Consider the following 19,145-nt stretch of genomic DNA (forward strand, 5'->3'; position numbering starts at 1 on the left):
CGATGGAGCGGAGGTCCATTGCCCAACATGAAGAAGTTCGAAAGCCATTATCCGTCTGAAGAACAAAGCGGCGGAGGCTGATGGATTGCCGGCCGAGCTATTCAAACACGACGGCGAAGAACTGATAAGGAGCATGCATCAGCTTCTTGGTAGAATATGATCAGAAGAAAGCATGTCGGGCGATTGGAATTTAAGAGTGCTCTGAACAATCCACAAATGGGAGATCCCATAATCTGCACCAACTGCCGTGGGGTAAGCCTACTAAACTTCGTGTTGGAAAGATTTATTCCACAAAAGAGTTAGAAACTAGAATGACCGAGATAAAGAAAGTACGCCAACCTTCTACCGTAAGTTTGTTCGGTTAAGTCTATAAGAGATGTTACTATGAATGTAACAGCTAAAGAAACGCTATAATTTAAAGGTCATTAGACAGTTTCTCTACATTTCCATGTTTCCTCTTTTCCTCTTCTTATTCGTGAACTTAGCACATTACGCTGACGCAATCTTGTTTCCATAATTTTTGTAAGGGACCTAGAATCAGCGCAAGCGACAGGAAATGTAATGAAGAGCCGTACAAGTAATTGAATTTTTGCTTGCGAAGGAGAACGACTGATCTATTGACTTGTGCAGTTGTATCCACTTGCAACGTTTAAAAGCGCGACTTTTTGAGATTTTTTTTGAAAACCCTTTTCATCAGATTTAAATAAAAACAATTTGCAGCTTTTGGCTAGTACTTCCGAAGGGAAACCAAATTAAGCCTTATCCAACAACTCAGTGATTTTTTAACACCAACTAGCTAATGTCTCTTAAGTTGGAGCATTGGGAGCCGTGAAATATCTCCCGTCTCATTTGGCTGAAGGCTGGGCATTCGCATAAATAATGTTCCAGCGTCTCAGTATCCTCCACTCATGGTCTGCGTTCCGCCCACTTTCACAATTTTCTGATTGTCTGGGGCCATCAGATATCAGATCAATATTACTAAGCAGCCTTTTGCATAGAAGTGGAAGCTTTTTGGTGTGTACACCATAAACACTACCACAAAGTAACTTTGTGATATGCTCCGTGTTGCTGGTGTTCCAAGATCTGAGGTGTTATCTAACCCGTTTTTCAACAAGAGCGTTACAAAAATTTAAGCTTAAATAGAACAAAAACATTTCGAGATATCAATGAAAATCCTTATTCCTGTGAAAGTAATTTCGATGCCATTATGCATCGAACTCGATTTCTTTTGCAGGGCCATCACGGGCACGATTGCGGAAGTCCAGACGCTGAACCTCATTTTCGATGGTTTTGAAGCATAAATCGGCCAATACTACTTCAATTTCACGATCGATATTAATATGCAGTTCATCAATCGTCTTTAGCATGCTCAGACCATAGACTTGACATAGCCCTATAGGAAATAGTTTAACGGCGTCAAATCGCACGACCCATGCGGTCAACCGACTGAACCCTTTCGTGAGATAACACGGTCACTAAACTGGGTTTTCAATAAATCGATTCTGACATTCGCTGTATGGCTTGTGACGCCATTCTGTTGGAACCGCATATTGTTCAAGTCCTTATCATTCAAGTCGAGCCAAAAATATTCGGTTATCATTGAGCGGTAGGAAGACGTACGGCCCAATGAAGCCGCTGGCCAATAAACCGTACCAAGCCGTAATTTTTTCGGTGGCACGGTACGGTACAATGGTGACTCATGGATTGATGCCTGACCAATAACGCATATTTTGCTTATTGACGAAACCATTCTGCCAAAAATAAGCTTAATCGCTGAATAAGATTTTTCAATGAAAATCCGGACCACTTTCAAGTTTTTATTCAGCCCAATTCACGAACATATGACGATTTTGGTGGTCGAGCGGCTTCAGTTCTTGAGTCTACTTGATCTTGTGAGCATGTAGACCAAGATCTTTTCGCAAGATTTGTCACCACGACGTTACAGAGATGCCAACCGCTTGAGAACGACGTGTGAGAGACTGATTTGGGTCTTCCTCAATTGATGCGCTAGCGGCAGCAATATTCTCGACACTACGGACTCCTCTTGTCTCACCGGCACGGGAAAATTATGTACTGGGCCTGTTGATTCGAATTGTTGATCTGACAGGACGATTACGACGACCAAAAATTGGACGTAGCGTCTTAAAGTATAGGCCACTGACTCCGAATTTCGATAGAAAATTTAAATAATTTGAACTGGTTGTTGGATCGTATATCTATATCGGGAAAAATATAGTGTTGTTTGCTGTCCCTTTCGGTCTACTTTTGCAGCGTCTCTATTGAAAAACCCGGTACTAAGAGTCTAGTTATTGCCTGCTTCTACGAGTATAATCTGTGGCAGTGAGATTTAGTATTGGCGCTACAGATTGGCATTAATTGCCACTTGGTTCTCAATAAGAAGGTTTATGGACTTGGCTTAAAGCAAAAGTCTTTTGTTATGCCCCCAATTTCGGCCATTTAGTTTCAAGCTACTTATAGTATTCTCAAAGTTGTTCAGAGTGAACTGTTTTTCTGGCACGCTGTAAATCAAGCCGCTCTAATAAACACATGTAAAATTTTATTGAATTCCCATACGCTTTTTATTCTCAACATACACCATATAACCCGTTAAGCATAAACCACGTGTTCTTGATACAACAAAACCGGGACAGTATACAGTAAAGCGCCCGCCATTTACGCATCCATTGAAGCCATTGAAATTCCAACTTACTTATGGCTTGGTAATTATGTAAAGAAAGATGCCAGCAGCTAAGAGATGCACAAGTCATAACGGTGCAGTGTATATATTGACGTATATTCACGTATGTACTTATATAAAGCTACAAAACCGAAGATGAGAAGGTCGAAGAAACCAGAGAAGCTGAAAGCTCAGCTCATATGTTTAGCTGTAAATACTTATAGACTAGACTTCTTTTGATTTTATTTACATGAATTATTGACGCGGCAACAATTGCATTATTTAGCATATTTAATCGGAATGCTGCAGTTGCATGAGTTGACCGTAGACTTTGGATAGATGGATGGATGGCTGGCCAAATGAAATGAGAGCGAGCGCATCAAATGAAAGGAACAACAAAGCGCGGCTGCAGCTACAATGTTTAATATTATGGCACACATTTTATAAGCAAATGCAGCTTTGTTGTACTAATTGTTGTTGTTGTTGCGCGGCTTGTTTACGAAAGCAGTCGGCATAAAGTGTGGCCAGCGGGCACGATTACACAATCCAGCAGGCAGTTCAACGCCACCTCAGCCAGCGCATCTGCGCGGATGCCGTTGCACATGCCAAGGCTGCACTCACTGACACACATACAAACACACAGCTCTGTATATAGAAGTGCATATGCAGCGGCACATGTGCGGCAGTTGCTCAAATAACGCTTGCGCGGCGTCGATTCTTGACCACAGCATCGTATTCAGAGCAAAACGAACAAATGAAGGTACGTGCATTCCGACGCTCGAGTGCCCGCACAAGTAACGGTGCGCCCAGTGCTTGAAAAAAAGTAAACAAATTCAAAAATGTGGCGTAAAAAATGTGCACCAGTAGTCAATTGCAGCCAACAGTTCGTCACTCAACACAAACGCCAAATAAATGGTGGCGGCGACTGCGCATGTGTGGCGCGGCGCACACTTCAACACCCTGGCAGTAATGTGCGGCGTGGCGTTTGTGCATTTTTTTGTCACGAAGTCAATAAGTCGTTGTATAAAATAGTCTAAATGTGTCTCAGACTTGCAGCATTCTGGAAGCAGAATGTAAATATTTGGATTAGCGCGCATGCGCGTGCTGCTAATGTGTGTTAGAATAAACAAAAGTGTGGATGCGACAGATTCGAAGAAATATATAACGATAGCTTAGAAGCAAGCTAAAAAAATTGACAGGCTTGAGTTTCTTGGAGGCGACTAAGGCGGAAAATATAGAATACTTCACATAGCGGCTGTTTTGCGCATACCAAAGAGTACGAACAGATAAAGAAAAGACATTTAATACAAATCTGAACAATCGACTTCAAAGCAAGTTCCTTTTGAGCCAATACAAACCATTTCCTTATAAGATTGGAATATGATATATGTATGTATGTACCGCGTCCTATCGTCTATTGTGCTTCGAACCACCAACTTCCCATGCTCTTGTTATAAACTTCAGCGGCTTCAGCTTTTAATGACTTCGGCCCACAAATCCGGCGGTTTACGATAAACTGCTTTACACAGATGGCTCTCCTGACTGAAATTCTGAAGTCTGTTGCTCTATATGGCGCTTATGTATGAGAAAAAAATACTCGAGATAAAATCTTACCGGTGTGGTCCCTTTTATACTTATGCCATTTGTGCATGCAGCGTTTGATCCGCTTTACGTATGGCGTTGGAAGACGCTGCTTTTGTAATCGCAGACTTACACTCGCTAGATATCTTAACCAATATATTAACAAGCTTCTAGCGGACTTACCAACCAGAACTCTGCCTCGACAGAGACGGTGAAGAGTTGGCAAAGGCGATGGGAAATCAGTCGAAACGGACATGGGGTATCGTAAGATGCTGTTCTTGCAACCGTGAACTTGCGATCTCTAAACCTCTTAAGTAGCCTGTAACGGACTTACCATCCAAAAATCTTAAAGAAAATGCTCGAACAGAGACGGTGGAGAGTTGGCAAGGATGATGGAAAATGAGTTGAAATGAACGTGGGACATGTTGCATATGGTGTCTGAAGATGCTGTCCTGGTAATCGCAAGTTTACACCCGTTATATCCCTTAGACAAAGAGATTAAAAAGCCTGTAATGGACTTTCCACCGAGTACTCTAAAAAATGCTCAAACAGAGACGGTGAAGAGTTAACAAAATTGATGGGAAATCAATCGAAATGTACTTCGGACGTTCTGACTGATTTTCAACATTGAATCATGGATAAAAAGACCACACCGCGATACAGATTTTTACTTAACCCAAAGTCTCAGCGGACATGGCTGTTTCAAAGCATATTTGAAACGATTCAAACATGAAAATGGTGATATATGCGATATTTGCAAAGGCGAGACAATTGAGAATGCAGAGCATACTTCGTCCGCGATACGAGCAGTTAAAGAGGCGATACCTTAAAAGAGCACTTGGTATAGACCCAACCACTGAAAACTTAGTAGACCAAATGTGGTGTCAAGAGATAAATGCAATGTGGTGTGCGAAAGAGATGCCAAAGTTATGGTAATTCAAAGAGTCCAAGCTATGAACAGCAGCGAAGAAGATAACTCCAAAACTAAATGAACTACTAGAACGCGAGGCAAAACAGTCGCATACCAAAACTATTAAAACATGTAGGTAGGATTTCGCCACAAACGCTACACAGGGCGGGATCAGAGACCAACAGAAGAGAGCTCAAGTAAATGTAACTTGTAACTAAATGAATTCAGACTATAACAAACATATGAGCATTAATCAAACATTATCTCGACATAAGTACTACTTGATGGTGGTACCGGGAGATTCGACACATGACGGTGGGATGTGTACATTCGTCCATTTCGGACAAAGAGCTCGAGTTGCCGCGAGAAACGAGAGTGACCCTTGGACAGCTTCGTTCTGGATATTGTAGCAGGTTAAACTCCTACTTTTCCAGAATAGACCCTGACATAGGAATGATACCTGATCCCCCCTCGAAACTGCGCGTTTCCTGTTCCTACCGTTGGATGACGTCGATGACAACTTATCTAATCCTGACCATCCTAACGGGGATTAGGGGACGGTTACAACTACAACTACACATGACGGTAGGAGCTTTAGTTCAGATTAAAGTTCCACAACCACAAGGGGTTCAGGCTTTCATTGATTCCTCGCTTCCTCCTCGTAAAACCAAAACAAAAAGACAGCTTATATTGACCAAATATTGTTCCTCAAAGACCATTTGACCTTATGAAACGAAGCCATCGTGAAACACATCAAGTGTTTGAAAAATATTGTAGTGTTTTGGTACAAGTCTAGCATTGACTCGCTTTATACCCAAAATATTAACCAAAATGTATCCATGGCGACGCGTTAGAGATGTCGAGATCCTCTGCTATCTCTCTGATGCCAACAAACGAACAACTTTTCAAAAATATGACAATTTTTGGTCTATTTGCAAACTAATCTAGTTTAGGTTAAGTTTTAAGACGATCATACTTGGATAGCTGAAACATCGGAAAATGTATATTTCCGAATACTTCAAAATCAAAAAGAACATCTATACGTATTTTTACAAACATTTATATATGGACCCTACTAGCCAAATTCCAACATATTCTCTATTTCTGGTTTCCGTTTCCTAGGGCTTTGCTACTCACAATAGGTTCTCTTTTCAGCTATAATTTCATTCTGAACTAAAAAAACAGTTTTTTCTTTCTCTTTTAGTCTTTTCAACTTTCCAACTTTCCTACACCAATTTGCTTTTCTTTCAAGAATTATGCATTATTGCTCAAACATATTTATATTACTTTAATATACTCAACAGCCTTGTCTGGTATTCACACCATTGTTTGGCTGCGCTAGTTAACTTTGGACTTCTATTATTAAAGATTATGAACTAAACCTGTAAGCATTTGATTGAAAAGTGTAGCTTAGAAGTTCTTTATAGGTTTTATATGCAAATATACATTAGTATATATATATACATATGTATATTATTACCTTTTTCTCGTCGTATTGAGCACTGAAAGATAATTGTGTTGCTTAAAAATACTCAAAAGCATTTTTTAGTGTTGCATTCCCTAATAATTGTTTTGATAGTTCTACAATTACTATTTAATTGTAGTCGTTTTTGATTGTGTTTATTTTTGCTCTTTCTACTTTCTTAGCTTTTGGTATTTTTCTTTAAGGCACAGTAAAAAAAGTTGCTCCGAGTTGCCTAAGAAACCAGTCTCCGACTATATGATGCTATTGATGTGTTCTATTGCCGAAAACAGTTATTGTGTTAATTCCTATGTAATTGTCGCTTGCTTGGGTTTTATTTTATTTTTCTACTTTTTCTTCTTTACATATTAAGTATTAACTATTAACTGACTGACTGACTAAACTGATGTATATTTTTAGTTTGCAATATTGACTTAAATGGCATGGAGAGAGAGTTTTATAAATTATAAAATATGTATATGTTAGCATGGCTTTGAACTAACTACTGAATGATTTAGCATTTTTTTTGTTAAGCTACTCTAAATTATAGCTCTCTGTATCAACAGCATAACCCTTAAAATTATGATAGTCACTGTTTTAAGAGCGCATATTTCGTGGATAACAATTTTTTCAGAGTAATGAAATAAAATATTTTGATAACTTTTATTGAGCAGAATTATACAATTTTAGAATTATTTGACATTTCGAACTCTCGTTAACGCGTTTTATAATTTTTCAGTTCTTATCAAAGCAATTTTAGTAAAAATCTATAATCCCCAACATCCTTAATATCTTTTAATAATTTGAGCACATGTTTGCTTTTCAGAATTATCAGAAATAAATTAAGAAAATTTATTTTTAAAATAGGTTTGTAAAACTTTGACTTCAAAGCACGTTTTTTGTTGGCTATACTACTTGTTCCCCACTTAAAAAATTTGTAAATATTTTTCTCTATCATGGCTACGTAAGGGGTTTCATGGGTTTTTTCGGGGAAACCAACAAGTTTTTTCCTCATATAAAAAATAAAATATTTTATTAGAATTTTTTATTGTTTGTGTTTATACTATTAACAATGAAATTTTGAAATTATTGAAAAAAAAATATTATAAACTCGGCCATTGTGACGCCATTTCCGGTGACTCCTTGGAAAATTATGCGCTCGCGTTGTCAGGAAAAAATACGAGTTTTAATTAAAACATTAACTTAAAACTTGGACGAAGAAAAAAAAACTGAAAATTAAATTTTAGGCAATTTTCAAATAGTTGTAATCGAAAAAAGTCTTTAAGTATTGTATCTCAAAAACTTGTGTAAAATTTGATGAAATCTTGCCAACCGACTTCAAAAACACAGTTTCGAGACAAACACTTTTAAAGACGGCGCACTTAGCCTAGCTAAAATTATTACATACAATAAGAAGCCCAAAAAAAGCGAATTTTCCAGATTTTTTTGAGAAAACTTTTTAATTTATTAATACAAAAATTTGTACATACATAGTTTTGGTATCTATTAACTGTATTTTAAGATTTAAAATTAGTAAAAATATTAATTTGGAAAGGAACTACAGCTGATCTCCAGGAGCTCCTTTCGAAAAAGACGTTTTGAGGTGACCACTACATATAACACTGAACTGAATACTTTGAAATTAAAAAACCAAAATGATTTCGTTAAAGTAATGTTAAATGTAGTAATTAATCGAAGGAATACAAAAATAATGAACTAGCGGTTTCTAAATAAAATCGATTTTTTGAAAATTCTAACTACAATAACCCTTTAAAAAACAGTAGATATTTTTCTCTGTCATGTCTAAAGTAACGAACGGTAATTGTATTTAATATATCGATATTACTTATTTTAATCGAAGTGTACATCAACAAAGTGATCGAATTGACTATCGATAAAGTCAATAATATTATATTTTCTTTATTTTCTTATGAAAAATATCGAGATTATTTATTGTAAACGAAAAGTATATCGATTACACGATAACACGCCATTAATCATTTATTTTGTAAACTTTGTTTAAAAAATGCATTATCGAACTATTTCAAAAGATTTACTTCAAGTACAACCTTTATAGAAAAATAGCACAATTTGTCACTTCGAGTTTGGCTTTCCTGAAATTGTGCCGATATATTCTTTATAGTATTATGTTACATATGAATTTATTTGGTTAAAAAATAATAGTTTTTTTTTTACATTTTTCGTTGTTTTATCTTCCTTTTCTAATGGGTTTCAATCTTTCTTTGCTTTGCTTTCGAAAATTATCGACCCTGATCTTTGGGAAATAACGTACTGTTTATCGAAAAATTGTTCTTTCAAATAAGTTTTTGCAACGCACATTCCATAATTCTGCAATTCGAGTTTCATTGCCATGCCACAAAACAAATGTAATCAAGCCGTACTAATTAAAACGCTGAATTACAACGGCTCTAGAGCGTTCGCATGCGACGAGAGCGCTTAGACTCATGAGCACTGAATCATGTTGACAGCTTCAACAAATTAGACTTTAATTGTTGCCTAACTGCAACAACAAAAACAACAAAGTGAATAACAAATGCGCAAACAAAGCGTGCATTAATAAATTTTAATTAGAGCGTAACGTCACCAAGCGAGACAACATAAACAACGCTTCATAAAAAAAGAACGAAAATCAAAAATAAATTAAAAAAGCAAAATAAAGTGCTGAAAAGAAGAAAGCTGCGTGCAAATTAAAAAATATATAAAAATAGCAGCAAAAAATAATAAATTAAAAAAATATTTAAACGCAACAACTGTCAATGCAACAATGTTGCAAACGCACAGCTGGCCGGCAGCACTTTTTAATAATCTGCGATCATGCTTACAACAAAAACATATTTGCTTGAGAGTACGCTCCGAGCTTACAATGCTTTAATTCACATATAAATTTCATATAAAAACCCGTTTGAAGGGAAGACTCATTAATTTGTGCCATATGAACGACGGATCAGTTTATTAAAGGAACATACACACACTCATGCATATACACAGACACACACGCATACATATGTATACGCATCCATACACACATTCATGTAAAGGCCAGTGATCTTGCTGCCGACCAAGCTTCAAGAGATTGCAACACTGGGTTACACCACACACACTGTCTTGAGTTACTGGTAAGAATTTGTGCGCGCTAAAAAATACAACAAAAACAAGACAAATATTAAGTGTTGTATCGAAGCTCTAATACCCTACACAGTTGCATTTTTTATAGAATAAAAGGGTATAAAAAGTTCTTGCCTTCAATTTTGATCGTTCAGTTTGTATGACAGCTATATGCTACAGTGGTCCGATCTAAACCATTTGTTTGGAGATTGCACCGTTATCTTAAAGAATAGTCTGTGCTAAATTTTGTGAGTATATCTTATCAATTAAAAAAGTTTTCCATACAAGGGCTTGATTTTGGGCGATCAGTTTGTATGGCAGCTATATGCTATAGTGGTCCGATCTTAACCATTTGTTTGGAGATTGTAGCGCTGCTTTTAGCAATAATATGTGCTGAATTTCGTGAAGATATCTCATCAAATGAAAGATTTTTCTATACAAGAGCTTGAGTCCGACCATTCAGTTTGTATGACAGCTATATGCTATAGTGATCTGATATTAGTGATTCTGACCAGTGAAGACCTTCTTAGGTAGAAAAGGACGTGTGTGTAATTTCAGAACGATATCTTAAAAAGTAGTTGACTTGTTAGCATATATACAAAGAGACAGAGAGACTAAACCGACCCGTCTCTTGGCTCATTTATATATACTCTTTACCATGGTATCCGACGTTCCCTTCTGGGTATTAAAAACTTCATGGCAATACTTGTAATACCTATTTACTCTGTACAGGGTATAAAATACACATGAGATTATAAAAAGGCAGCCAAAGAAATGTCAAAGACATTGACCAACAGATGCACATAAAATTTAAGCAGCCGAAGACAGCAATAGTCGACCAACTGTCACACACAAATAATTACGGACACACACTCAACAACAACAATAACAACAACAGTGGCAGTGACAGCACTAGCGCACTTAACAGTAGCTGTGGCCTACCAATGTCAACGCCATTTAATGTCAAAATATAATTTTTTGACAAATCGTAAATTGAATGAGCTGAAATGGTTGAAATGTAAAACCGTCAAGGCGTTGCTGTAATATGTCGGAGGGACAGTGGCGAAGGCGTTTACCCGCTTGCTTACACTTACGAACTTACACTGCCAGATAATTGCATGATTTAGAGCGTGAAATCGTGGCTGGGGTGACCCCGTAGCACACTACAGCAGAATTATTCTTACTCAAGCAATTGTGGCTGGGGGTCTTACACACTTGCCAAATGCTTTTAATCGTCGACACATTTTTGTATATAAATGTTTGGGCTGTTTGTGTGGACATGTGATAATTTGAAATGTTCAAGATCAGTTTTTAATTAATGTGATCATTAGAAATGGAATTGTAATTGATTCAGTTGGGGTGTAAGTGACACTTGTTCTTTTCCTAATGAGGGGGGTGGTTAAGTGCTTATTATTAGTTGCACAAGTTGTGCTTTCTTCATAATGTTGTTCCACATTCTTTCCTTTGTGTTTGAAGTTTAGAAATTTCTGAAAATATTTAGCTTTATTATACAATTATTGGTTAGTATGTGGGTACTAAGCAGTTAGTGTTCGGCAATTAATTGTTATATAGATCTTATATATTATGATATGGGTTGTAGAGTTATATACCCGTTCGCAGTCTTGAAGTAATTTCAGACTTTATAAATCATTAAATTTTGCATGAGTTGTTCAGACATCCCGAAGAGCAAACTTTACCAACTCACGAACGCGTCTATAGAAAAAATTGTAAAACAGCCACATTCAAGATCTCTACGATTTATGTGGAATTTTTCATTGCTAAATTAAAATAGCTCTAGTATTCATTCCTATCAAGGATGAGAATGTGATCTTACTAGGAATAAGCTTGGGCGTGTGATTGTACTATTGCAAGCAAGAATATTTCAATAAACAAATATATACAGATTTTAAGTTAACGAATATGCGATTACAGCAACTGCATTCCTATTTATTGTTAGACTACACGCAATAGTTCGAAGGTATATGGTATATATTCCTAGACTCATGAAAACAAAGTCTAGCAATTGTGTTCAACTTTTGAAAATATTTACAAAACAAATGACTTATTTCGTTATTTTCAACATTTGTACTTATAAAATCGGCCTCCAAAGTTTAACCTAAACTTTATACTTTGAGACGGCGGCTTAAGCCAACAGAATCTTAATGTTTACTCGCTTTTTGTAAAATGTTGTACTGAGCGAAACTAATATTTGGCTATAACCTTGTAAGCGGTGTCTACTCCAATAAAGAAGAAAAATATTTACGTTTCGTATTTTTCAGTAATTCTACTCTTTCACCCTCATCATCTTTATATCAGATATACTATTTTCCATTTTTTCTTGTTTGCATAGTCTTTGCTTAACAGCATGTTGTTTTAGTCTTTGAAAATATGTAACTAATGTACGTAAATGGTGCCAGGAAGATGTGTAAGATGTAGTGTCGGAGTATATGATTTGTGTGATCATTATTTGAACCCCTTCTTTAAATTGTTTTCCCAGCAATCTGGGACACTTTTTGGTTCCATTTATGAAGATGTACTATATACTTGCATTTTGATTCTTGCAGACCATATTAGCTTGAAAGTCGTCTTGATCTTAGCTAATATTCAAAAATATATAATTTTTTATTATTTATGGTCTTAACTTAAATGGGAGGTTTGTAGATTTATTACTTACAGATAGGGCTTAAATATTTGAAATTATATTTCTGGATTGATGTGATTACTATTTGCTGTGTAATCTATGCTTTATTTTTACAGAGAGTTCGGACGGAAAAATATTTTTAAAGTACTTGTATGTTGTCCGCACAATGGACGACGCTCGAAAAAACTCAAAAGTTGGCAAAATTGTGGTATTAAATATTTGTTAAATTCTACTCCAAATTTTAGTCAGACGCAAAATTTGCATTGTTTGGAAAAGTATATGCAAAGCATGAAGAAAGGGTTCGATAGTGATTGGATCAGCTTTCTTCGAGTAAGCACTCAAAAACTTTGAACAATGCAGCTCTGAGAAAAATGCCTTCAAAAAAAACCTACTGCAGCTGATTGCCAGAGCGGCTACACTTTAGAAGGCTGTAATTCAAGAACTGTTTGAGATTTAGATCAAAAATTTTGCATGATAGTTTTGAAGGAAAAAACGGCTTCTTTTAAATATCACACCAGGTGTGTCCCTGAAGTACTAAAAGTCGATAAAAGTCCAAAAAAAAAATTGTATATGTACAGATATGTAAAGCTTTCACCTTTTCAGACTTACTACAATAAAAGCCCCTTTTACATAACTGTTTCTTCACAACAGCAAACCGTTTTAAAATTATATAGACCTGCTTATTCAAAAACTTTTTTTACCAACTTTTGCTGTCAGATTATACATATGTATGATTTATGCAGCAACAACATTAGCTGACGGCTAATAAAAATATAAACACTTCCTTTCGAGGGTCATCAAGCACTCGCAATAGAATTTCAAACTCGCAGTAAATAAAAGAAAGCAACAACAAAAAGTTTTAAACATGTACATATGTATGTGCAAGAAAATCAAATTAAAGCTGAAAAATTACGTGAGTTTTATGAGAATTTCCAATGGCAATAATTAAAATGTGAGAAAAACTTAAATGAAAAGGAAGTTGACTAGAAGAAACAATAATATTTACATATTTGGTAGCGACACACAAATTAACTAAAAGCTACAAAGCTTGTACGCCTAATGGCTTAATAGAATTTGCATATAAATGTGCACAAAATGTTGCAGCAACATGTTGCGTGGGAACAATAACTTTATAAAATTAGTAATTAAGCAAATAGAACAATAATAACAAATTTGTTGAAAAATATCTTCACTAAATGTTGCGTCAATATGTTGCTGAAGAATTTTGTTTTAATCATATATGGCATATTTAATCAACTAACAAAAATTTACTTCATAATAAAACAAAATTAAATTTTCAAGAAATGTTGCAGCAACATGTGCGAAGGAAAAATATTTTATTTAAATTACTAAATTAGCAAAAATTAAGAACAATAATAACTCATGGGCTATAATTTTCTTAAAATGAATCTTAGCATAATGTTGCGACAACATGTTGCTCGAACAAAATGTTATTTTAAAAGCATGTACTTCATAAAAACATTAAAAAGAAGACATGATAATTGAACAATATTAAATATTCTGTAACGCTGCAACGACATATTGCTTAGAAAAACAATTTTTTTTTTAATTACTACATAAGCAAACATGAACAATAACACAACTACTATAATTTTCTTGTAATAGATCTTAACAGAATGTTGGCAAAAAAAAGCTTTTAAAAGCATGTGTATTATGTAAATTAGCAAAAAGAACATGATAAAAAATAATATTAAAATTTCATAAAATGTTGCGGCAACATGTTGCTGGACACATTTTTTTTCAATCATGATAGAATTAATTTAATTAACAAAAATTAACTTTATAAAAAAAAATTAAATTTTTATGAAATGTTGCGGCAGCATGTTGCTATGCATTATCAAGTAAATATAAATGCTTGTGTATTTAGCAAATTAGCAAAAAAAAAACATGATAAAAAAATATAATTAAATTTTCATTAATTGTTTTGGCTACATGTTGCTGGACACATTTTTTAATCATTAATGGAATATTTAATCAATTCAAAATTAACTTGATAATAAAGCAAAGTTTAATATATTGAGAAATATTTTTTTTGCAAATTTCATCAAATGTTGCGGCAGCATGTTGCCGGATAAATTTTTTTGTAAATATATTTAGTAAGTTACCAAAAATCACATGTTAAAAAAATAATATTAAATTTTCAGGAAATGTTGCGGCAACATGTCGCATGAAAGAAAAAATCAAAAATGTGATAACCAGAAATGACATATCTCCAGCGCATACAGATAGCGCTCAATGCAGGCTATTAGAATATTTTTGTCCTAACGCTTGATAACACAACAGCCACAGACGTTCGTGCGTAAATGTTGACAAACAACTCTCGGCCGAAAAGCAACAAAATACGCTTTGAAGAACCTGAAATGTTTTTGCTTTTTTCCCCTTTTTCACTTAATTGCTTAACGCCAACGTGCTGCGATAAGTGTGCGCCGGTTTTATGATGGACAAATGCCGCCTACCTTTCCAACTGGCAAGACAGGAACACGTCGAAAAATAGAGAAATATCACACATATCACGGTGTATGATGACACTGCACAACATATGTATGTGTATGTTATATATACATATATGTATATACAATCACATAGCTATCAACAAACCCACATGTTTCGGCGCGAGTAAACACCGAAACTCTGGAACTGGTTCTTGCTGCGCCCACATGCATTTGCAGAGCGTATGCGATAAGAGCGGCCACAAAAGCACTCGAACGGTCATTGACGAGCTGTAGCAACATGTTGCACACAGAAGTTGTTGATGAATTTTGAGTGAAAGGGCACGCCTACTTGTGTTGCTAGCGGTTTATTTTGAGTGTTTTGTATTGAAGTGTAGTCGGTGTTGAAGTGGTACTCAAATGTACGCTCTCTCTCAGCACGTTTTGTGCCCACTCAGTGACGCGCTCTCGCTCAAAACGCTCACTGCAGTTTACTCACTCTTCAAGTGAGCGCTGCTTTGACGCTGCGATATACACGATCCCGGCTAGCGCGACTAGTCTTTAGTCTGTTTGAGTAGCGTGACGTGTATGGTACGAAATTCGCATGTGGAATTGCTTCAACGCCTAGAAAATGAAGCGTTCGAAAAAGTGTTGAATAAAATTTCATACGCAAAGTAGTAACAGCAACATTAAGTGAAATTAACGAATTGGAAAAGTTTTTAAACATTTTCGAAACTAAAGTGTTCAAAAAGCGGAATTTCATAAGCAAAGTGATAATTACAACAATATTGAGTGGAATTTTCAAACTCAAATAGTTTTCGAAACTAAAGTGTTCAAAAATCGTGCATTTTTGAAAAAGTTGTTTGGAATTTTTTTGAAAAGTTATGTTTTTGTCAAAATTTTCAATTGCAAAAATCAAAAAATTTGAAAAACTGTTGCAACTGTGATTTTTCGAATTAAAAATTGAAATTTGTGAAGAAAATAAAATAAAGTTCTTTGTATTGAAGTTGTAAGTGACAAAAAGCAACAACAACAACACCTTATGTAGCACCTGTGCATAAATCTTTACGTCGTGCCACATTCCTCAACCATTTGTGGCAGTTCTCCCTAAAAGCCCCTTCGACACTAAAAAAAATAAATCGTGGTGTGAAAAAAAGCAAAAATAAAATTAAAACAACAATAGCAACTGCTAAAGCAAAGTGAGTTCACAAGTGCATAAATATTTTTTTCCATGCAACACGTCATTTGTGCCGCATACTTACGCATACATAAGTGCATATGTGAAAATAACAACAACAATAGCAAAAGTTGTGCAAAACGTGCGTGTCTATCAAGTGAAATCGGCTTAAAGGCAAGCCGCTCAGCGCCGCAAGTGGATTACGCATTGAAAAAATAAGCAAAAATAACAAAAACAACAAGTGAGAACAAAAACAACACGTGAAAACACAAACAAAAGCAAATCAATACAGCGCACACAAAAGGGCATTGAAAAATAATAATTGCAAAAACAACAACAAACATCAACAATTATATGCATAGCTCCGCATAGCATACAATTTACACTTGTGGCAACGTGCAACGCTTTCGTTACGGATATTGCCACATTGCGCGACCTTGTGGATTATTGTGTGTATAGCAGCACCGTGTTGCTTGCATAAACATTGTTGCCGCATCGCTTTGTGTGTGTGTGTGTAATAATTTTCTACTTTAATTGAAATTGTTGCACAACTCTTTGGCGTAATTATTTATTGGATTTAATCGAGAACTCTACGCTGCATTCTACACTTTGTCGTTCAACGGATAATATAAAAGGTGAGTGCAAGCAAGCGTGTTGCAGCAACATATTGTTTTTGGTTCTGTTAGAGTTTTTGTTGAATTTTTTGTTTTGTTTGGTCATTTTGTTGTTGTTGTTGTAATTTTACTTTTTTGATTTTGTTGTAATTTTATTTTTTTGTTTTCATTGAATTTCTAAATTTTTTCTACTTTTTCGCTTTGTTGAATTTTTGGATTTAGGTGGAAATTTTGGGTTGCTGTTGTATTTTTTTGTTTTTGCTGTATTTGCCTTTTGTGTTTGTTATATTTGTTTTGTTTCTGTTGTATCTTTTGTTTTTCTGTTTTTTATTTTCGTTGAAATTTTTTGGTTTTGTTTTATTTTTTCCTTTTTGTTGAATATTTTTGTTTTTGTTGTAATTTTTTTTCTGTTGTTCTTTTTTTATTTTGTCGAATTTTTCGCTTTAGTTGGAAATTTTTGTTGTTGTTGTATTTTTTTGCTTTTGTTGTAATTTTTTTCTTTTTGTTGAATATTTTTGTTTTTGTTGTAATTTTTTTTTCTCTGTTGTTCTTTTTTTATTTTGTCGAATTTTTCGCTTTAGTTGGAAAGTTTTTGTTGTTGTTTTATTTTTTGTTTTTGTTGTAATTTTTATTTCTGTTGTATTTTTTTTGGTTTTTCCTTTTTCGATTTTAGTTTTTGAATTTTTTGTTTTTGTTGTAATTTTTGTCTTTGTTGTATTTATTTTTGCTTTAGTTGTATTTTTTTATTTTTTTCTTTTTCACACATGTGCCTGGTCGCAGTCGTTGCACAGATATGAAAAGCACATCAAAACACGTTGCAAGCGCACATAAATCGTGTTTGCCCTAGTTCGGGCGCCAACAAGTAGGCTACGAAATGCATTTACGCATTATAAATTGCATAGTAAATCAACAGTTATTTAAATAACATTAGTTTATGCCATCAAGCGGCTGCTGGTTGCCATTTGTAGCGCAAATATATTTATTGTTTTTGTTGTAGCATGCATAATTCATGCCATAACACGTATTTTGTGTGCAACGTGGGATGTCTGTGGGCTCATGCCGTTTGCTGGGCATTATTTAGTCATTAGGCGCGCCAAACGTTGGGTGGTCTCTTTTTCAGAGCGCGCTTTCCATTTTCTTACTACACTATTGTAAGAACAATATTCTTTTACTTATCTGCAGCGTGGCAAGTAGCTAGCTTTGTTGCTTCATCTACCCATCTCACCTAGCTTCCATCGTTTTTTTCTATTTCTACGCGTCTCTGTTTCTAATTCTTGCTTAACTTCAAACTCCGCTTCTCCAATTTTTCTTTGGTTTTCAACCACATCTTCCGCTTCTTTCACACTCTCCGCTGTTGTGGCAACAACTTAAATTATAGTTCTTTGTGCCATCAGCTCACCTTTAGTAGTTTGTAGCGCCGACTCTTGATTGCCATTGTGGCTCAGTCTCGTCTTGGCTTTATGCTTTGGCTGTGTTTCTAATGTTGCTGCTTAATAATTAGCATCAACGCATACTACCTGCTCATTACAGGCGGTGTTGTTGTTAAGAATTTTTTCATAAAAGAATAACTATGACTTTGTTATTTTTAATTTCTTGTTGCGAATGTGTTACGCATGTGGAGCTATGTTTATTTTTAATGAATTATGTAAGCGACCTAGATAGGAATGTAGTGGGAATCTGCGCTAGCAGAGTAGCTTCATGTATGTGTATGAAGCTATAATCACTTTAATTGAGTGTTTGCGAAACTATAATTTAATAGTGGAGATATTATGTTATGTATTGGCATTGAATAGGTTTTTCGTTAACATAGCTTGGCATAGCAGAAACCACAAAAAGATGAAAATTGTAAATATTTAGTAGTCGAAAAGTCTTTTCGTATTTTGCCAATAGATGTCGTTGCAGTCGTATATCTTTAGTTCTACCAATCACACAGTGCTCCTCTTAAAACTTCTTTCCAAACGAAATTGAAATAATTTTAATATATTTATTTCACTTTTATTACAACAACAACTCAATGTTATAGTCATTTAGTTATCGAACCACAAATAAAACTCCTCTTCGACTCCCACAACCACGAAATTGAAAGTTATTCTCTTCAGAAATATTTCTAAAACTCTTTCAAAAACCTGTACGTGTCTAAATTTTTATGCCAGCACATAATTTTCCCAAAGCCATAAAAACTCACTCCCCACATACAAAATTCCACAAGAAAATAATCTTCATAAAAATGCTAATAAAATCATAAATAACAATCAAATATGCGCAAATGAAATCAAATACCAAACAGACGATACTTAATATAAACACTAAACTGTTTAATAGCTTGTACGGTTGTGAATTAGTTGTCCGAACTGAAATTTGTGTCCAAAATGTTAAACGAAATGTTCACGAACATATTTTTGTTCCTCATTGCCGACTGTAAGCCGTTAAAGGCATTTCACACGAAGCAGAAACCAAAACATAGCTCGTGAGCAGGTTGGAAAGACTAAATTGAGGCATCTTAATGA

At 35.1% G+C, this 19,145-nt stretch overlaps 1 protein-coding gene across 1 annotated transcript in view; it reads left to right on the forward strand.

Annotated features, from left to right (window-relative positions):
* The first annotated feature begins 15,770 nt into the window (after nt 1–15,770).
* Nucleotides 15,771–19,145, forward strand: part of LOC120769104 — an 85,420-nt gene continuing 82,045 nt past the window's right edge. Inside the window, exon 1 of the mRNA XM_040095965.1 lies at nt 15,771–16,659. The gene's annotated coding sequence lies outside the window, so the exon portion shown is untranslated. The remainder of the gene's footprint in view (nt 16,660–19,145) is intronic.

Source organism: Bactrocera tryoni, chromosome 2 (assembly GCF_016617805.1).
Source record: "Bactrocera tryoni isolate S06 chromosome 2, CSIRO_BtryS06_freeze2, whole genome shotgun sequence".
Lineage (NCBI taxonomy): Eukaryota > Metazoa > Arthropoda > Insecta > Diptera > Tephritidae > Bactrocera > Bactrocera tryoni.